A 21,294-nucleotide genomic window follows, 5' to 3' on the forward strand; every position below is an offset into this window, starting at 1 on the left:
GAGTCAAGGTGTGTGACTTCAGTGAGTGACAGCACAGGTGGATCTGAGTCAGGGTGTGACTTCAGTGAGTGACAGCACAAGTGGATCTGAGTCAGGGTGTGACTTCAGTGAGTGACAGCACAAGTGGATCTCAGTCAGGGTGTGTGACTTAAGTGAGTACAGCACAAGTGGATCTGAGTCAGGGTGTGTGACTACAGTTAGTGACAGCACAAGTGGATCTGAGTCAGGGTGTGACTTCAGTGAGTGACAGCACAAGTGGATCTGAGTCAGGTTGTGACTTCAGTGAGTGACAGAACAAGTGGATCTGAGTCAGGGTGTGACTTCAGTGAGTGACAGCACAGGTAGATCTGAGTCAGGGTGTGTGACTTCAGTGAGTGACAGCACAGGTGGATCTGAGTCTGGGAGTGTGACTTCAGTGAGTGACAGCACAGGTGGATCTGAGTCTGGGAGTGTGACTTCAGTGAGTGACAGCACAAGTGGATCTGAGTCAAGGTGTGTGACTTCAGTGAGTCACAGCATAAGTGGATCTGAGTTGGGGTGTGACTTCAGTGAGTGACAGCACAGGTGGATCTGAGTCAAGGTGTGTGACTTCAGTGAGTCACAGCATAAGTGGATCTGAGTTGGGGTGTGACTTCAGTGAGTGACAGCAAAGGTCGATCTGAGTCTGGGAGTGTGACTTCAGTGAGTGACAGCACAAGTGGATCTGAGTCAGGGTGTGACTTCAGTGAGTGACAGCACAGGTGGATCTGAGTCAGGGTGTGTGACTTCAGTGAGTGACAGCACAGATGGATCTGGGTCAGGGTGTGACTTCAGTGAGTGACAGCACAAGTGGATCTGAGTCAGGGTGTGTGACTTCAGTGAGTGACAGCACAGGTGGATCTGGGTCAGGGTGTGACTTCAGTGAGTGACAGCACAAGTGGATCTGAGTCTGGGAGTGTGACTTCAGTGAGTGACAGCATAAGTGGATCTGAGTCAGGGTGTGTGACTTCAGTGAGTGACAGCACAAGTGGATCTGAGTCAGGGTGTGTGACTTCAGTGAGTGACAACACAGGTGGATCTGAGTCAGGGTGTGTGACTTCAGTGAGTGACAGCATAAGTGGATCTGACTCAGGTTGTGACTTCAGTGAGTGACAGCACAAGTGGATCTCAGTCTGGGAGTGTGACTTCAGTGAGTGACAGCACAAGTGGATCTGAGTCAGGGTGTGTGACTTCAGTGAGTGACAGCACAGGTGGATCTGACTCAGGGTGTGTGACATCAGTGAGTGACAGCATAAGTGGATCTGAGTCAGGTTGTGACTTCAGTGAGTGATAGCACAGGTGTATCTGAGTCTGGGAGTGTGACTTCAGTGAGTGACAGCACAGGTGGATCTGAGTCAGGGTGTGACTTCAGTGAGTGACAGCACAGGTGGATCTGAATCAGGGTGTGTGACTTCAGTGAGTGACAGCACAGGTGGATCTGAGTCTGGGAGTGTGACTTCAGTGAGTGACAGCACAGGTGGATCTGAGTCTGGGAGTGTGACTTCAGTGAGTGACAGCACAGGTGGATCTGAGTCTGGGAGTGTGACTTCAGTGAGTGACAGCACAGGTGGATCTGAGTCAGGGTGTGACTTCAGTGAGTGACAACACAGGTGGATCTGAGTCAGGGTGTGTGACTTCAGTGAGTGACAGCACAGGTGGATCTGAGTCAGGGTGTGACTTCAGTGAGTTACAGCACAAGTGGATCTGAGTCTGGGTGTGTGACTTCAGTGAGTGACAGCACAGGTGGATCTGAGTCAGGGTGTGACTTCAGTGAGTGACAGCACAAGTGGATCTGAGTCAGGGTGTGTGACTTCAGTCAGTGACAGCACAGGTGGATCTGAGTCAGTTTGTGACTTCAGTGACAGCACAAGTGGATCTGAGTCTGGGTGTGTGACTTCAGTGAGTGACAACACAGGTGGATCTGAGTCAGTTTGTGACTTCAGTGAGTGACAGCACAGGTGGATCTGAGTCTGGGAGTGTGACTTCAGTGAGTGACAGCACAAGTGGATCTGAGTCAGGGTGTGACTTCAGTGAGTGACAGCACAGGTGGATCTGAGTCAGGGTGTGACTCAGTGACAGCACAGATAGATCTGAGTCAGGTTGTGACTTCAGTGAGTGACAACACAGGTGGATCTGAGTCAGGATGTGTGACTTCAGTGAGTGACAGCACAGGTGGATCTGAGTCAGGTTGTGACTTCAGTGAGTGACAGCACAGGTGGATCTGAGTCTGGGAGTGTGACTTCAGTGAGTGACAGCACAGGTGGATCTGAGTCAGTTTGTGACTTCAGTGAGTGACAGCACAAGTGGATCTGAGTCTGGGTGTGTGACTTCAGTGAGTGACAACACAGGTGGATCTGAGTCAGTTTGTGACTTCAGTGAGTGACAGCACAGGTGGATCTGAGTCTGGGAGTGTGACTTCAGTGAGTGACAGCACAAGTGGATCTGAGTCAGGGTGTGACTTCAGTGAGTGACAGCACAGGTGGATCTGAGTCAGGGTGTGACTCAGTGACAGCACAGATGGATCTGAGTCAGGTTGTGACTTCAGTGAGTGACAACACAGGTGGATCTGAGTCAGGATGTGTGACTTCAGTGAGTGACAGCACAGGTGGATCTGAGTCAGGGTGTGACTTCAGTGAGTGACAGCACAAGTGGATCTGAGTCAGGGTGTGTGACTTCAGTGAGTGACAGCACAGGTGGATCTGAGTCAGTTTGTGACTTCAGTGAGTGACAGCACAAGTGGATCTGAGTCTGGGTGTGTGACTTCAGTGAGTGACAACACAGGTGGATCTGAGTCAGTTTGTGACTTCAGTGAGTGACAGCACACGTGGATCTGAGTCTGGGAGTGTGACTTCAGTGAGTGACAGCACAAGTGGATCTGAGTCAGTGTCTGACTTCAGTGAGTGACAGCACAGGTGGATCTGAGTCAGGGTGTGACTCAGTGACAGCACAGGTGGATCTGAGTCTGGGATTGTGACTTCAGTAAGTGACAGCATAAGTGGATCTGAGTCAGGTTGTGACTTCAGTGAGTGACAACACAGGTGGATCTGAGTCAGGGTGTGTGACTTCAGTGAGTGACAGCACAGGTGGACCTGAGTCTGGGGGTGTGACTTCAGTGAGTGACAGCACAGGTGGATCTGAGTCAGGTTGTGACTTCAGTGAGTGACAGCACAGGTGGACCTGAGTCTGGGAGTGTGACTTCAGTGAGTGACAGAACAGGTGGATCTGAGTCAGGTTGTGACTTCAGTGAGTGACAGCACAGGTGGATCTGAGTCAGGGTGTGTGACTTCAGTGAGTGACAGCACAGGTGGACCTGAGTCAGGGTGTGACTTCAGTGAGTGACAGCACAGGTGGATCTGAGTCTGGGAGTGTGACTTCAGTGAGTGACAGCATAAGTAGATCTGAGTCAATGTGTGACTTCAGTGAGTGACAGCACAAGGGATCTGAGTCTGGGTGTGACTCAGTGAGTGACAGCACAGGTGGATCTGAATCAGTGTGTGACTTCAATGAGTGACAGCACAAGTGGATCTTTGTCAGGGTGTGTGACTTCAGTGAGTGACAGCACAAGTTGATCTGAGTCTGGGAGTGTGACTTCAGTGAGTGACAGCACAGGTGGATCTGAGTCTGGGGGTGTGACTTCAGTGAGTGACAGCACAGGTGGATCTGACTTAGGGTGTGTGACTTCAGTGAGTGACAACACAGGAGGATCTGAGTCTGGGAGTGTGACTTCAGTGAGTGACAGCACAGGTGGATCTGAGTCAGGGTGTGACTTCAGTGAGTGACAGCACAGGTGGATCTGAGTCAGGGTGTGACTTCAGTGAGTGACAGCACAGGTGGATCTGTGTCTGAGTGTGTGACTTCAATGAGTGACAACACAGGTGGATCTGAGTCAGGGTGTGACTTCAGTGAGTGACAGCTCAGGTGGATCTGAGTCTGGGAGTGTGACTTCAGTGAGTGACAGCACATGTGGATCTGAGTCAGGGTGTGACTCAGTGAGTGACAGCACAGTTGGATTTGAGTCAGGGTGTGACTTCGGTGAGTGACAGCACAAGTGGATCTGAGTCAGGGAGTGTGACTTCAGTGAGTGAGAGCACAGGTGGATCTGAGTCTGGGTGTGTGACTTCAGTGAGTGACAGCACAGGTGGATCTGAGTATGGGAGTGTGACTTCAGTGAGTGACAGCACAGGTGGATCTGAGTCAGGGTGTGACTTCAGTGAGTGACAGCACAGGTGGATCTCGGTCAGGGTGTGACTCAGCGAGTGACAGCACAAGTGGATCTGAGTCAGTGTGTGACTTCGGTGAGTGACAACACAGGGGGATCTGAGTCTGGGAGTGTGACTTCAGTGACTGACAGCACAGGTGGATCTGAATCAGGGTGTGACTTCAGTGAGTGACAGCACAGGTGGATCTGAGTCAGGGTGTGTGAATTCAGTGAGTGACAGCACAGGTGGATCTGAGTCTGGGTGTGTGACTTCAGTGAGTGACAGCACAGGTGGATCTGACTCAGGGTGTGTGACTTCAGTGAGTGACAGCACAGGTGGATCTGAGTGGGGGTGTGTGACTTCAGTTAGTGACAGCACAGGTGGATCTGAGTCAGGGTGTGACTTCAGTGAGTGACAGCACAAGTGGATCTGAGTCAGGGTGTGTGACTTCAGTGAGTGACAGCACAAGTGGATCTGAGTCTGGGTGTGTGACTTCAGTGAGTGACAGCACAGGTGGATCTGAGTCAGGGTGTGACTCAGTGAGTGACAGCACAGGTGGATCTGAGTCTGGTTGTGACTTCAGTGAGTGACAGCACAGGTGGATCTCAGTCTGGGAGTGTGACTTCAGTGAGTGACAGCACAAGTGGTTCTGAGTCTGGGTGTGTGACTTCAGTGAGTGACAGCACAGGTGGATCTGAGTGTGGGAGTGTGACTTCAGTGAGTGACAACACAGGAGGATCTGAGTCAGGGTGTGACTTCAGTGAGTGACAGCACAGGTGGATCTGAGTCTGGGTGTGTGACTTCAGTGAGTGACAACACAGGTGGATCTGAGTCAGGGTGTGTGACTTCAGTGACAGCACAGGTGGATCTGAGTCAGTGTGTGTGACTTCAGTGAGTCACAGCACAGGTGTATCTGAGTTAGGGTGTGACTCATTCAGTGACAACACAGGTGGATCTGAGTCAGGTTGTGACTTCAGTGAGTGACAGCACAGGTGGATCTGAGTCAGTGTGTGACTTCAGTGAGTACAGCACAAGTGGATCTGAGTCTGGGTGTGTGACTTCGGTGAGTGACAGCACAAGTGGATCTGAGTCAGGGTGTGACTTCAGTGAGTGACAGCACAGGTGGATCTGAGTCAGGGTGTGTGACTTCAGTGAGTGACAGCATAAGTGGATCTGAGTCAGGTTGTGACTTCAGTGAGTGATAGCACAGGTAGATCTGAGTCTGAGAGTGTGACTTCAGTGAGTGACAGCACAGGTGGATCTGAGTCAGGGTGTGACTTCAGTGAGTGACAGCACAGGTGGATCTGACTCAGGGTGTGTGACTTCAGTGAGTGACAGCACAGGTGGATCTGAGTCTGGGAGTGTGACTTCAGTGAGTGACAGCACAGGTGGATCTGAGTCTGGGAGTGTGACTTCAGTGAGTGACAGCACAGGTGGATCTGAGTCTGGGAGTGTGACTTCAGTGAGTGACAGCACAGGTGGATCTGAGTCAGGGTGTGACTTCAGTGAGTGACAACACAGGTGGATCTGAGTCAGGGTGTGTGACTTCAGTGAGTGACAGCACAGGTGGATCTGAGTCAGTTTGTGACTTCAGTGAGTGACAGCACAAGTGGATCTGAGTCAGGGTGTGTGATTTCAGTGAGTGACAGCACAGGTGGATCTGAGTCAGGGTGTGACTTCAGTGAGTGACAGCACAAGTGGATCTGAGTCAGGGTGTGTGACTTCAGTGAGTGACAGCACAGGTGGATCTGAGTCAGTTTGTGACTTCAGTGAGTGACAGCACAAGTGGATCTGAGTCTGGGTGTGTGACTTCAGTGAGTGACAACACAGGTGGATCTGAGTCAGTGTGTGACTTCAGTGTGTGACAGCACAGGTGGATCTGAGTCTGGGAGTGTGACTTCAGTGAGTGACAGCACAAGTGGATCTGAGTCAGTGTGCGACTTCAGTGAGTGACAGCACAGGTGGATCTGAGTCAGGGTGTGACTCAGTGACAGCACAGGTGGATCTGAGTCTGGGAGTGTGACTTCAGTGAGTGACAGCATAAGTGGATCTGAGTCAGGTTGTGACTTCAGTGAGTGACAACACAGGTTGATCTGAGTCAGGGTGTGTGACTTCAGTGAGTGACAGCATAAGTGGATCTGAGTCAGGTTGTGACTTCAGTGAGTGACAGCACAGGTGGATCTGAGTCAGGGTGTGACTTCAGTGAGTGACAGCACAGGTGGATCTGAGTCTGGAAGTGTGACTTCAGTGAGTGACAGCACAGGTGGATCTGAGTCTGGGAGTGTGACTTCAGTGAGTGACAGCACAGGTGGATCTGAATCTGGGTGTTACTTCAGTGAGTGACAGCACAGGTGGATCTGAGTCTGGGAGTGTGACTTCAGTGAGTGACAGCATAAGTAGATCTGAGTCAGTGTGTGACTTCAGTGAGTAACAGCACAAGGGATCTGAGACTGGGTGTGACTCAGTGAGTGACAGCACAGGTGGATCTGAGTCAGTGTGTGAATTCAATGAGTGACAGCACAAGTGGATCTTTGTCAGGGTGTGTGACTTCAGTGTGTGACAGCACAAGTGGATCTGAGTCTGGGAGTGTGACTTCAGTGAGTGACAGCACAGGTGGATCTGAGTCTGGGAGTGTGACTTCAGTGAGTGACAGCACAGGTGGATCTGAGTCTGGGAGTCTGACTTCAGTGAGTGACAGCACAGGTGGATCTGAGTCAGGGTGTGACTTCAGTGAGTGACAGCACAAGTGGATCTGAGTCAGGTTGTGACTTCAGTGAGTGACAGCACAGGTGGATCTGAGTCTGGGAGTGTGACATCAGTGAGTGACAGCACAGGTGGATCTGAGTCTGGGAGTGTGACTTCAGTGAGTGACAGCACAGGTGGATCTGAGTCTGGGAGTGTGACTTCAGTGAGTGACAGCACAGGTGGATCTGAGTCTGGGAGTGTGACTTCAGTGAGTGACAGCACAGGTGGATCTGAGTCAGGGTGTGACTTCAGTGAGTGACAGCACAGGTGGATCTGAGTCAGGTTGTGACTTCAGTGAGTGACAGCACAGGTGGATCTGAGTCTGGGAGTGTGACATCAGTGAGTGACAGCACAGGTGGATCTGAGTCTGGGAGTGTGACTTCAGTGAGTGACAGCACAGGTGGATCTGAGTCTGGGAGTGAGACTCAGTGAGTGACAGCACAGGTGGATCTGAGTCAGGGTGTGACTTCACTGAGTGACAGCACAAGTGGATCTGAGTCTGGGTGTGTGACTTCAGTGAGTGACAGCACAGGTGGATCTGAGTCTGGGTGTGTGACTTCAGTGAGTGACAGCAAAGGTGGATCTGAGTCAGGGTGTGACTTCAGTGAGTGACAGCACAGGTGGACCTGAGTTAGGATGTGACTTCAGTGAGTGACAGCACAGGTGGATCTGAGTCAGGGTGTGACTCACTGAGTGACAGCACAAGTTGATCTGAGTCAGGGTGTGACTTCGGTGAGTGACAGCACAAGTGGATCTGAGTCAGGTTGTGACTTCAGTGAGTGACAGCACAGGTGGATCTGAGTCTGGGAGTGTGACTTCAGTGAGTGACAGCACAGGTGGATCTGAGTCTGGGAGTGTGACTTCAGTGAGTGACAGCATAAGTGGATCTGAGTCAGGTTGTGACTTCAGTGAGTGACAACATAGGTTGATCTGAGTCAGGGTGTGTGACTTCAGTGAGTGACAGCATAAGTGGATCTGAGTCAGGTTGTGACTTCAGTGAGTGACAGCACAGGTGGATCTGAGTCTGGGAGTGTGACTTCAGTGAGTGACAGCACAGGTGGATCTGAGTCAGGGTGTGACTTCAGTGAGTGACAGCACAGGTGGATCTGAGTCTGGGAGTGTGACTTCAGTGAGTGACAGCACAGGTGGATCTGAGTCAGGGTGTGACTTCAGTGAGTGACAGCACAGGTGGATCTGAGTCTGGGTGTTACTTCAGTGAGTGACAGCACAGGTGGATCTGAGTCTGGGAGTGTGACTTCAGTGAGTGACAGCATAAGTAGATCTGAGTCAGTGTGTGACTTCAGTGAGTAACAGCACAAGGGATCTGAGACTGGGTGTGACTCAGTGAGTGACAGCACAGGTGGATCTGAGTCAGTGTGTGAATTCAATGAGTGACAGCACAAGTGGATCTTTGTCAGGGTGTGTGACTTCAGTGTGTGACAGCACAAGTGGATCTGAGTCTGGGAGTGTGACTTCAGTGAGTGACAGCACAGGTGGATCTGAGTCTGGGAGTGTGACTTCAGTGAGTGACAGCACAGGTGGATCTGAGTCTGGGAGTGTGACTTCAGTGAGTGACAGCACAGGTGGATCTGAGTCAGGGTGTGACTTCAGTGAGTGACAGCACAAGTGGATCTGAGTCAGGTTGTGACTTCAGTGAGTGACAGCACAGGTGGATCTGAGTCTGGGAGTGTGACATCAGTGAGTGACAGCACAGGTGGATCTGAGTCTGGGAGTGTGACTTCAGTGAGTGACAGCACAGGTGGATCTGAGTCTGGGAGTGTGACTTCAGTGAGTGACAGCACAGGTGGATCTGAGTCTGGGAGTGTGACTTCAGTGAGTGACAGCACAGGTGGATCTGAGTCAGGGTGTGACTTCAGTGAGTGACAGCACAAGTGGATCTGAGTCAGGGTGTGACTTCAGTGAGTGACAGCACAGGTGGATCTGAGTCAGGTTGTGACTTCAGTGAGTGACAGCACAGGTGGATCTGAGTCTGGGAGTGTGACATCAGTGAGTGACAGCACAGGTGGATCTGAGTCTGGGAGTGTGACTTCAGTGAGTGACAGCACAGGTGGATCTGAGTCTGGGAGTGAGACTCAGTGAGTGACAGCACAGGTGGATCTGAGTCAGCGTGTGACTTCACTGAGTGACAGCACAAGTGGATCTGAGTCTGGGTGTGTGACTTCAGTGAGTGACAGCACAGGTGGATCTGAGTCAGGGTGTGACTCAGTGAGTGACAGCACAAGTTGATCTGAGTCAGGGTGTGACTTCGGTGAGTGACAGCACAAGTGGATCTGAGTCAGGTTGTGACTTCAGTGAGTGACAGCACAGGTGGATCTGAGTCTGGGAGTGTGACTTCAGTGAGTGACAGCACAGGTGGATCTGAGTCTGGGAGTGTGACTTCAGTGAGTGACAGCATAAGTGGATCTGAGTCAGGTTGTGACTTCAGTGAGTGACAACATAGGTTGATCTGAGTCAGGGTGTGTGACTTCAGTGAGTGACAGCATAAGTGGATCTGAGTCAGGTTGTGACTTCAGTGAGTGACAGCACAGGTGGATCTGAGTCTGGGAGTGTGACTTCAGTGAGTGACAGCACAGGTGGATCTGAGTCAGGGTGTGACTTCAGTGAGTGACAGCACAGGTGGATCTGAGTCTGGGAGTGTGACTTCAGTGAGTGACAGCACAGGTGGATCTGAGTCAGGGTGTGACTTCAGTGAGTGACAGCACAGGTGGATCTGAGTCTGGGTGTTACTTCAGTGAGTGACAGCAAAGGTGGATCTGAGTCTGGGAGTGTGACTTCAGTGAGTGACAGCATAAGTAGATCTGAGTCAGTGTGTGACTTCAGTGAGTGACAGCACAGGTGGATCTGAGTCAGGGTGTGACTCACTGAGTGACAGACAAGTTGATCTGAGTCAGTGTGTGACTTCGGTGAGTGACAGCACAAGTGGATCTGAGTCAGGTTGTGACTTCAGTGAGTGACAGCACAGGTGGATCTGAGTCTGGGAGTGTGACTTCAGTGAGTGACAGCACAGGTGGATCTGAGTCAGGGTGTGACTTCAGTGAGTGACAGCACAGGTGGATCTGAGTCTGGGAGTGTGACTTCAGTGAGTGACAGCACAGGTGGATCTGAGTCTGGGTGTTACTTCAGTGAGTGACAGCACAGGTGGATCTGAGTCTGGGAGTGTGACTTCAGTGAGTGACAGCATAAGTAGATCTGAGTCAGTGTGTGACTTCAGTGAGTAACAGCACAAGGGATCTGAGACTGGGTGTGACTCAGTGAGTGACAGCACAGGTGGATCTGAGTCAGTGTGTGAATTCAATGAGTGACAGCACAAGTGGATCTTTGTCAGGGTGTGTGACTTCAGTGTGTGACAGCACAAGTGGATCTGAGTCTGGGAGTGTGACTTCAGTGAGTGACAGCACAGGTGGATCTGAGTCTGGGAGTGTGACTCCAGTGAGTGACAGCACAGGTGGATCTGAGTCTGGGAGTGTGACTTCAGTGAGTGACAGCACAGGTGGATCTGAGTCAGGGTGTGACTTCAGTGAGTGACAGCACAAGTGGATCTGAGTCAGGTTGTGACTTCAGTGAGTGACAGCACAGGTGGATCTGAGTCTGGGAGTGTGACATCAGTGAGTGACAGCACAGGTGGATCTGAGTCTGGGAGTGTGACTTCAGTGAGTGACAGCACAGGTGGATCTGAGTCTGGGAGTGTGACTTCAGTGAGTGACAGCACAGGTGGATCTGAGTCTGGGAGTGTGACTTCAGTGAGTGACAGCACAGGTGGATCTGAGTCAGGGTGTGACTTCAGTGAGTGACAGCACAAGTGGATCTGAGTCAGGGTGTGACTTCAGTGAGTGACAGCACAGGTGGATCTGAGTCAGGTTGTGACTTCAGTGAGTGACAGCACAGGTGGATCTGAGTCTGGGAGTGTGACATCAGTGAGTGACAGCACAGGTGGATCTGAGTCTGGGAGTGTGACTTCAGTGAGTGACAGCACAGGTGGATCTGAGTCTGGGAGTGAGACTCAGTGAGTGACAGCACAGGTGGATCTGAGTCAGGGTGTGACTTCACTGAGTGACAGCACAAGTGGATCTGAGTCTGGGTGTGTGACTTCAGTGAGTGACAGCACAGGTGGATCTGAGTCTGGGTGTGTGACTTCAGTGAGTGACAGCAAAGGTGGATCTGAGTCAGGGTGTGACTTCAGTGAGTGACAGCACAGGTGGACCTGAGTTAGGATGTGACTTCAGTGAGTGACAGCACAGGTGGATCTGAGTCAGGGTGTGACTCAGTGAGTGACAGCACAAGTTGATCTGAGTCAGGGTGTGACTTCGGTGAGTGACAGCACAAGTGGATCTGAGTCAGGTTGTGACTTCAGTGAGTGACAGCACAGGTGGATCTGAGTCTGGGAGTGTGACTTCAGTGAGTGACAGCACAGGTGGATCTGAGTCTGGGAGTGTGACTTCAGTGAGTGACAGCATAAGTGGATCTGAGTCAGGTTGTGACTTCAGTGAGTGACAACATAGGTTGATCTGAGTCAGGGTGTGTGACTTCAGTGAGTGACAGCATAAGTGGATCTGAGTCAGGTTGTGACTTCAGTGAGTGACAGCACAGGTGGATCTGAGTCTGGGAGTGTGACTTCAGTGAGTGACAGCACAGGTGGATCTGAGTCAGGGTGTGACTTCAGTGAGTGACAGCACAGGTGGATCTGAGTCTGGGAGTGTGACTTCAGTGAGTGACAGCACAGGTGGATCTGAGTCAGGGTGTGACTTCAGTGAGTGACAGCACAGGTGGATCTGAGTCTGGGTGTTACTTCAGTGAGTGACAGCAAAGGTGGATCTGAGTCTGGGAGTGTGACTTCAGTGAGTGACAGCATAAGTAGATCTGAGTCAGTGTGTGACTTCAGTGAGTGACAGCACAGGTGGATCTGAGTCAGGGTGTGACTCACTGAGTGACAGACAAGTTGATCTGAGTCAGTGTGTGACTTCGGTGAGTGACAGCACAAGTGGATCTGAGTCAGGTTGTGACTTCAGTGAGTGACAGCACAGGTGGATCTGAGTCTGGGAGTGTGACTTCAGTGAGTGACAGCACAGGTGGATCTGAGTCAGGGTGTGACTTCAGTGAGTGACAGCACAGGTGGATCTGAGTCTGGGAGTGTGACTTCAGTGAGTGACAGCACAGGTGGATCTGAGTCAGGGTGTGACTTCACTGAGTGACAGCACAAGTGGATCTGAGTCTGGGTGTTACTTCAGTGAGTGACAGCAAAGGTGGATCTGAGTCTGGGAGTGTGACTTCAGTGAGTGACAGCATAAGTAGATCTGAGTCAGTGTGTGACTTCAGTGAGTGACAGCACAGGTGGATCTGAGTCAGGGTGTGACTCACTGAGTGACAGACAAGTTGATCTGAGTCAGTGTGTGACTTCGGTGAGTGACAGCACAAGTGGATCTGAGTCAGGTTGTGACTTCAGTGAGTGACAGCACAGGTGGATCTGAGTCTGGGAGTGTGACTTCAGTGAGTGACAGCACAGGTGGATCTGAGTCAGGGTGTGACTCAGTGACAGCACAGCTGGATCTGAGTCTGGGAGTGTGACTTCAGTGAGTGACAGCATAAGTGGATCTGAGTCAGGTTGTGACTTCAGTGAGTGACAACACAGGTTGATCTGAGTCAGGGTGTGTGACTTCAGTGAGTGACAGCATAAGTGGATCTGAGTCAGGGTGTGACTTCAGTGAGTGACAGCACAGGTGGATCTGAGTCTGGGAGTGTGACTTCAGTGAGTGACAGCACAGGTGGATCTGAGTCAGGGTGTGACTTCAGTGAGTGACAGCACAGGTGGATCTGAGTCTGGGTGTTACTTCAGTGAGTGACAGCAAAGGTGGATCTGAGTCTGGGAGTGTGACTTCAGTGAGTGACAGCATAAGTAGATCTGAGTCAGTGTGTGACTTCAGTGAGTGACAGCACAAGGGATCTGAGACTGGGTGTGACTCAGTGAGTGACAGCACAGGTGGATCTGAGTCAGGGTGTGTGACTTCAATGAGTGACAGCACAAGTGGATCTTTGTCAGGGTGTGTGACTTCTGTGAGTGACAGCACAAGTGGATCTGAGTCTGGGAGTGTGACTTCAGTGAGTGACAGCACAGGTGGATCTGAGTCTGGGAGTGTGACTTCAGTGAGTGACAGCACAGGTGGATCTGAGTCTGGGAGTGTGACTTCAGTGAGTGACAGCACAGGTGGATCTGAGTCTGGGAGTGTGACTTCAGTGAGTGACAGCACAGGTGGATCTGAGTCTGGGAGTGTGACTCAGTGAGTGACAGCACAGGTGGATCTGAGTCAGGGTGTGACTTCACTGAGTGACAGCACAAGTGGATCTGAGTCTGGGTGTGCGACTTCAGTGAGTGACAGCACAGGTGGATCTGAGTCTGGGTGTGTGACTTCAGTGAGTGACAGCACAGGTGGATCTGAGTCAGGGTGTGACTTCAGTGAGTGACAGCACAGGTGGATCTGAGTTAGGGTGTGACTTCAGTGAGTGACAGCATAAGTGGATCTGAGTCAGGATGTGTGACTTCAGTGAGTTACAGCACAGGTGGATCTGAGTCAGGGTGTGACTTCAGTGAGTGACAGCCCAGGTGGATCTGCGTCAGGGTGTGACTCAGTGAGTGACAGCACAAGTTGATCTGAGTCAGTGTGTGACTTCGGTGAGTGACAGCACAAGTGGATCTTTGTCAGGGTGTGTGACTTCAGTGAGTGACAGCACAGGTGGATCTGCTTCAGGGAGTGTGACTTCAGTGAGTGACAGCACAGGTGGATCTGAGTATGGGAGTGTGACTTCAGTGAGTGACAGCACAGGTGGATCTGAGTCAGGTTGTGACTTCAGTGAGTGACAACATAGGTTGATCTGAGTCAGGGTGTGTGACTTCAGTGAGTGACAGCATAAGTGGATCTGAGTCAGGTTGTGACTTCAGTGAGTGACAGCACAGGTGGATCTGAGTCTGGGAGTGTGACTTCAGTGAGTGACAGCACAGGTGGATCTGAGTCTGGAAGTGTGACTTCAGTGAGTGACAGCACAGGTGGATCTGAGTCTGGGAGTGTGACTTCAGTGAGTGACAGCATAAGTGGATCTGAGTCAGGTTGTGACTTCAGTGAGTGACAACATAGGTTGATCTGAGTCAGGGTGTGTGACTTCAGTGAGTGACAGCATAAGTGGATCTGAGTCAGGTTGTGACTTCAGTGAGTGACAGCACAGGTGGATCTGAGTCTGGGAGTGTGACTTCAGTGAGTGACAGCACAGGTGGATCTGAGTCAGGGTGTGACTTCAGTGAGTGACAGCACAGGTGGATCTGAGTCTGGGAGTGTGACTTCAGTGAGTGACAGCACAGGTGGATCTGAGTCAGGGTGTGACTTCAGTGAGTGACAGCACAGGTGGATCTGAGTCTGGGTGTTACTTCAGTGAGTGACAGCAAAGGTGGATCTGAGTCTGGGAGTGTGACTTCAGTGAGTGACAGCATAAGTAGATCTGAGTCAGTGTGTGACTTCAGTGAGTGACAGCACAGGTGGATCTGAGTCAGGGTGTGACTCACTGAGTGACAGACAAGTTGATCTGAGTCAGTGTGTGACTTCGGTGAGTGACAGCACAAGTGGATCTGAGTCAGGTTGTGACTTCAGTGAGTGACAGCACAGGTGGATCTGAGTCTGGGAGTGTGACTTCAGTGAGTGACAGCACAGGTGGATCTGAGTCAGGGTGTGACTTCAGTGAGTGACAGCACAGGTGGATCTGAGTCTGGGAGTGTGACTTCAGTGAGTGACAGCACAGGTGGATCTGAGTCAGGGTGTGACTTCACTGAGTGACAGCACAAGTGGATCTGAGTCTGGGTGTTACTTCAGTGAGTGACAGCAAAGGTGGATCTGAGTCTGGGAGTGTGACTTCAGTGAGTGACAGCATAAGTAGATCTGAGTCAGTGTGTGACTTCAGTGAGTGACAGCACAGGTGGATCTGAGTCAGGGTGTGACTCACTGAGTGACAGACAAGTTGATCTGAGTCAGTGTGTGACTTCGGTGAGTGACAGCACAAGTGGATCTGAGTCAGGTTGTGACTTCAGTGAGTGACAGCACAGGTGGATCTGAGTCTGGGAGTGTGACTTCAGTGAGTGACAGCACAGGTGGATCTGAGTCAGGGTGTGACTCAGTGACAGCACAGCTGGATCTGAGTCTGGGAGTGTGACTTCAGTGAGTGACAGCATAAGTGGATCTGAGTCAGGTTGTGACTTCAGTGAGTGACAACACAGGTTGATCTGAGTCAGGGTGTGTGACTTCAGTGAGTGACAGCATAAGTGGATCTGAGTCAGGGTGTGACTTCAGTGAGTGACAGCACAGGTGGATCTGAGTCTGGGAGTGTGACTTCAGTGAGTGACAGCACAGGTGGATCTGAGTCAGGGTGTGACTTCAGTGAGTGACAGCACAGGTGGATCTGAGTCTGGGTGTTACTTCAGTGAGTGACAGCAAAGGTGGATCTGAGTCTGGGAGTGTGACTTCAGTGAGTGACAGCATAAGTAGATCTGAGTCAGTGTGTGACTTCAGTGAGTGACAGCACAAGGGATCTGAGACTGGGTGTGACTCAGTGAGTGACAGCACAGGTGGATCTGAGTCAGGGTGTGTGACTTCAATGAGTGACAGCACAAGTGGATCTTTGTCAGGGTGTGTGACTTCTGTGAGTGACAGCACAAGTGGATCTGAGTCTGGGAGTGTGACTTCAGTGAGTGACAGCACAGGTGGATCTGAGTCTGGGAGTGTGACTTCAGTGAGTGACAGCACAGGTGGATCTGAGTCTGGGAGTGTGACTTCAGTGAGTGACAGCACAGGTGGATCTGAGTCTGGGAGTGTGACTTCAGTGAGTGACAGCACAGGTGGATCTGAGTCTGGGAGTGTGACTCAGTGAGTGACAGCACAGGTGGATCTGAGTCAGGGTGTGACTTCACTGAGTGACAGCACAAGTGGATCTGAGTCTGGGTGTGCGACTTCAGTGAGTGACAGCACAGGTGGATCTGAGTCTGGGTGTGTGACTTCAGTGAGTGACAGCACAGGTGGATCTGAGTCAGGGTGTGACTTCAGTGAGTGACAGCACAGGTGGATCTGAGTTAGGGTGTGACTTCAGTGAGTGACAGCATAAGTGGATCTGAGTCAGGATGTGTGACTTCAGTGAGTTACAGCACAGGTGGATCTGAGTCAGGGTGTGACTTCAGTGAGTGACAGCCCAGGTGGATCTGCGTCAGGGTGTGACTCAGTGAGTGACAGCACAAGTTGATCTGAGTCAGTGTGTGACTTCGGTGAGTGACAGCACAAGTGGATCTTTGTCAGGGTGTGTGACTTCAGTGAGTGACAGCACAGGTGGATCTGCTTCAGGGAGTGTGACTTCAGTGAGTGACAGCACAGGTGGATCTGAGTATGGGAGTGTGACTTCAGTGAGTGACAGCACAGGTGGATCTGAGTCAGGTTGTGACTTCAGTGAGTGACAACATAGGTTGATCTGAGTCAGGGTGTGTGACTTCAGTGAGTGACAGCATAAGTGGATCTGAGTCAGGTTGTGACTTCAGTGAGTGACAGCACAGGTGGATCTGAGTCTGGGAGTGTGACTTCAGTGAGTGACAGCACAGGTGGATCTGAGTCTGGAAGTGTGACTTCAGTGAGTGACAGCACAGGTGGATCTGAGTCTGGGAGTGTGACTTCAGTGAGTGACAGCATAAGTGGATCTGAGTCAGGTTGTGACTTCAGTGAGTGACAACATAGGTTGATCTGAGTCAGGGTGTGTGACTTCAGTGAGTGACAGCATAAGTGGATCTGAGTCAGGTTGTGACTTCAGTGAGTGACAGCACAGGTGGATCTGAGTCTGGGAGTGTGACTTCAGTGAGTGACAGCACAGGTGGATCTGAGTCAGGGTGTGACTTCAGTGAGTGACAGCACAGGTGGATCTGAGTCTGGGAGTGTGACTTCAGTGAGTGACAGCACAGGTGGATCTGAGTCAGGGTGTGACTTCAGTGAGTGACAGCACAGGTGGATCTGAGTCTGGGTGTTACTTCAGTGAGTGACAGCAAAGGTGGATCTGAGTCTGGGAGTGTGACTTCAGTGAGTGACAGCATAAGTAGATCTGAGTCAGTGTGTGACTTCAGTGAGTGACAGCACAGGTGGATCTGAGTCAGGGTGTGACTCACTGAGTGACAGACAAGTTGATCTGAGTCAGTGTGTGACTTCGGTGAGTGACAGCACAAGTGGATCTGAGTCAGGTTGTGACTTCAGTGAGTGACAGCACAGGTGGATCTGAGTCTGGGAGTGTGACTTCAGTGAGTGACAGCACAGGTGGATCTGAGTCAGGGTGTGACTTCAGTGAGTGACAGCACAGGTGGATCTGAGTCTGGGAGTGTGACTTCAGTGAGTGACAGCACAGGTGGATCTGAGTCAGGGTGTGACTTCACTGAGTGACAGCACAAGTGGATCTGAGTCTGGGTGTTACTTCAGTGAGTGACAGCAAAGGTGGATCTGAGTCTGGGAGTGTGACTTCAGTGAGTGACAGCATAAGTAGATCTGAGTCAGTGTGTGACTTCAGTGAGTGACAGCACAGGTGGATCTGAGTCAGGGTGTGACTCACTGAGTGACAGACAAGTTGATCTGAGTCAGTGTGTGACTTCGGTGAGTGACAGCACAAGTGGATCTGAGTCAGGTTGTGACTTCAGTGAGTGACAGCACAGGTGGATCTGAGTCTGGGAGTGTGACTTCAGTGAGTGACAGCACAGGTGGATCTGAGTCAGGGTGTGACTCAGTGACAGCACAGCTGGATCTGAGTCTGGGAGTGTGACTTCAGTGAGTGACAGCATAAGTGGATCTGAGTCAGGTTGTGACTTCAGTGAGTGACAACACAGGTTGATCTGAGTCAGGGTGTGTGACTTCAGTGAGTGACAGCATAAGTGGATCTGAGTCAGGGTGTGACTTCAGTGAGTGACAGCACAGGTGGATCTGAGTCTGGGAGTGTGACTTCAGTGAGTGACAGCACAGGTGGATCTGAGTCAGGGTGTGACTTCAGTGAGTGACAGCACAGGTGGATCTGAGTCTGGGTGTTACTTCAGTGAGTGACAGCAAAGGTGGATCTGAGTCTGGGAGTGTGACTTCAGTGAGTGACAGCATAAGTAGATCTGAGTCAGTGTGTGACTTCAGTGAGTGACAGCACAAGGGATCTGAGACTGGGTGTGACTCAGTGAGTGACAGCACAGGTGGATCTGAGTCAGGGTGTGTGACTTCAATGAGTGACAGCACAAGTGGATCTTTGTCAGGGTGTGTGACTTCTGTGAGTGACAGCACAAGTGGATCTGAGTCTGGGAGTGTGACTTCAGTGAGTGACAGCACAGGTGGATCTGAGTCTGGGAGTGTGACTTCAGTGAGTGACAGCACAGGTGGATCTGAGTCTGGGAGTGTGACTTCAGTGAGTGACAGCACAGGTGGATCTGAGTCTGGGAGTGTGACTTCAGTGAGTGACAGCACAGGTGGATCTGAGTCTGGGAGTGTGACTCAGTGAGTGACAGCACAGGTGGATCTGAGTCAGGGTGTGACTTCACTGAGTGACAGCACAAGTGGATCTGAGTCTGGGTGTGCGACTTCAGTGAGTGACAGCACAGGTGGATCTGAGTCTGGGTGTGTGACTTCAGTGAGTGACAGCACAGGTGGATCTGAGTCAGGGTGTGACTTCAGTGAGTGACAGCACAGGTGGATCTGAGTTAGGGTGTGACTTCAGTGAGTGACAGCATAAGTGGATCTGAGTCAGGATGTGTGACTTCAGTGAGTTACAGCACAGGTGGATCTGAGTCAGGGTGTGACTTCAGTGAGTGACAGCCCAGGTGGATCTGCGTCAGGGTGTGACTCAGTGAGTGACAGCACAAGTTGATCTGAGTCAGTGTGTGACTTCGGTGAGTGACAGCACAAGTGGATCTTTGTCAGGGTGTGTGACTTCAGTGAGTGACAGCACAGGTGGATCTGCTTCAGGGAGTGTGACTTCAGTGAGTGACAGCACAGGTGGATCTGAGTATGGGAGTGTGACTTCAGTGAGTGACAGCACAGGTGGATCTGAGTCAGGGTGTGACTTAAGTGAGTGACAGCACAGGTGGATCTGGGTCAGGGTTTGACTCAGTGAGTGACAGCACAAGTGGATCTGAGTCAGTGTGTGACTTCAGTGAGTGACAGCACAGGTGGTTCTGAGTCAGGGTGTGACTTAAATGAGTGACAGCACAGGTGGATCTGGGTCAGGGTGTGACTCATTGAGTGACAGTAGAAGTGGATCTGAGTCTGGGAGTGTGACTTCAGTGAGTGACAACACAGCTGGATCTGAGTCTGGGAGTGTGACTTCAGTGAGTGACAACACACGTGGATCTGAGTCAGGGTGTGTGACTTCAGTGAGTGACAGCACAGGTGGATCTGAGTCTGGGTGTGTGACTTCAGTGAGTGACAGCACAGGTGGATATGAGTCAGGGTGTGTGACTTCAATGAGTGACAGCACAGGTGGATTTCAGTCTGGGAGTGTGACTTCAGTGAGTGACAGCAGAGGTGGATCTGAGTCTGGGAGTGTGACTTCAGTGAGTGACAGCACAGGTGCATCTGAGTCAGGGTGTGTGACTTCAGTGAGTGACAGCACAGGTGGATCTGAGTCAGTGTGTGACTTCAGTGAGTGACAGCAGAGTTGGATCTGAGGGTATGTGACTTCAGTGAGTGACAGCACAGGTGGATCTGAGTTAGGGTGTGACTTCAGTGAGTGACAGCACAGGTGGATCTGAGTCAGGGTATGACTCAGTGACAGCACAGGTGGATTTGAGTCAGGGTATGACTCAGTGACAGCACAGGTGCATCTGAGTCAGGGTGTGACTTCAGTGAGTATAGCACAGGTGGATCTGATTAGGGTGTGACTCACTGAGTGACAGCACGGGTGGATCTGAGTCAGTCAGGGTGTGTGACTTCAGTGAGTGACAGCACAGATGGATCTGAGTGTATGCACCAAGACTCAAGCAAGTAGTTGGGACAGACCATTGCTGCAGTGAATTGCAGCTTCTTCTTTGCGTTGCAGGTGGACACAATACCTTTATTTTATATATTTTGCTGACGATGGAACCCAGTGCCTCAGTGGTGCTAGGTGAGCACTTTACCACTGAGCCAGAATCCCAGCTTCTTAATCACGGAAAGAACATCTCCCATGTCAAGAAGCCATCGGGCAGCTTGATCTCCTTAGCCAGCAGTGTCCTTTGGTGCGCACACTGGAAAGCCTCACCCGCCCAGAGCAAGCTGCATCCCCCCAGCTTGAGGGAAGGAAAGTCTTGGACGGGGCTCCTGCACCCTGCCAGACCCCTTCTCCCCTGCCTGCCTTTATGCCTCAGGGCCCAGGCTTCCCCCCTCTTGGGACTGCTGTCCCTCCAGCATATCTTCTGAGCTTCTACTTCACTCTTCCTGACTGGCCTTGGAGCAGCTGTTGGGCATGCTCTGTGTCCTTCACTTCTACCCTCCTCTGCGACTTTGCTTCCTGGACCCATCACCTCCTTTTGTCGACCCCTCCACATCCTTTGGTTGCTGGACCCGTCACCTCCTGTTTTTGGCCGCACCCAGTCCTTTGCTTGCTGGACGGGTGAATCACAGGGTTTGATCCTCAGCACCACATAAAAAATAAAAATTTTTAATAAAAATTTAGTTGTACATGGACACAATACCTTTATTTATTTATTTATTTATGTTTTATGTGGTGCTGCCCAGTGCCTCACATGTGCTTGGCGAGTGTTCTACCACTGAGCTATAACCCCAGAACCATTCCTGACATTCTTGTTTAAAGCCATGAATGTGGGCTAGCCAGACATTGTGGCACACACCCTCTAGTGACTAAGGAGGCTGAGGTAGGAGGATCACAAGTTTGAGGCCAGCCTCAGCAACTTAGTGAGCGCCTAAAAAACTTATTGAGACCCTGTCTCAAAATAAAAAATAAAAAGGGCTGGGGATATAGCTCAGAATGGTGAAATATCCTGGTATTCAATATCCAGCACCAACAAAACAAACAAACAAACAAAAAACCCATATCTGATTAATAGAGTTCACTAAATTGAAGTATATTTGTCCAATTGAAATATTGGGCAGACATGAAAAGGTGTGCTTATTACCATTTTGTAAAGGTACAGAAAATATTTTTTATACCATTAGAGAAAGTAAATATGCAGAATCATATCTAGATGCTAGGCTGTGTTGAAACCTACTGAAAGGAAACGTGACAGATATTGAAAGTTGAAGCTGAAGGAAAACCTGGACAGTCCCTCTAGTTTCACTTGCCTTCAGTG

Source organism: Spermophilus citellus (genome assembly GCF_964194105.1).
Source record: "Spermophilus citellus genome assembly, chromosome: 10".
In the NCBI taxonomy this organism is placed as follows: Eukaryota; Metazoa; Chordata; class Mammalia; order Rodentia; family Sciuridae; genus Spermophilus; species Spermophilus citellus.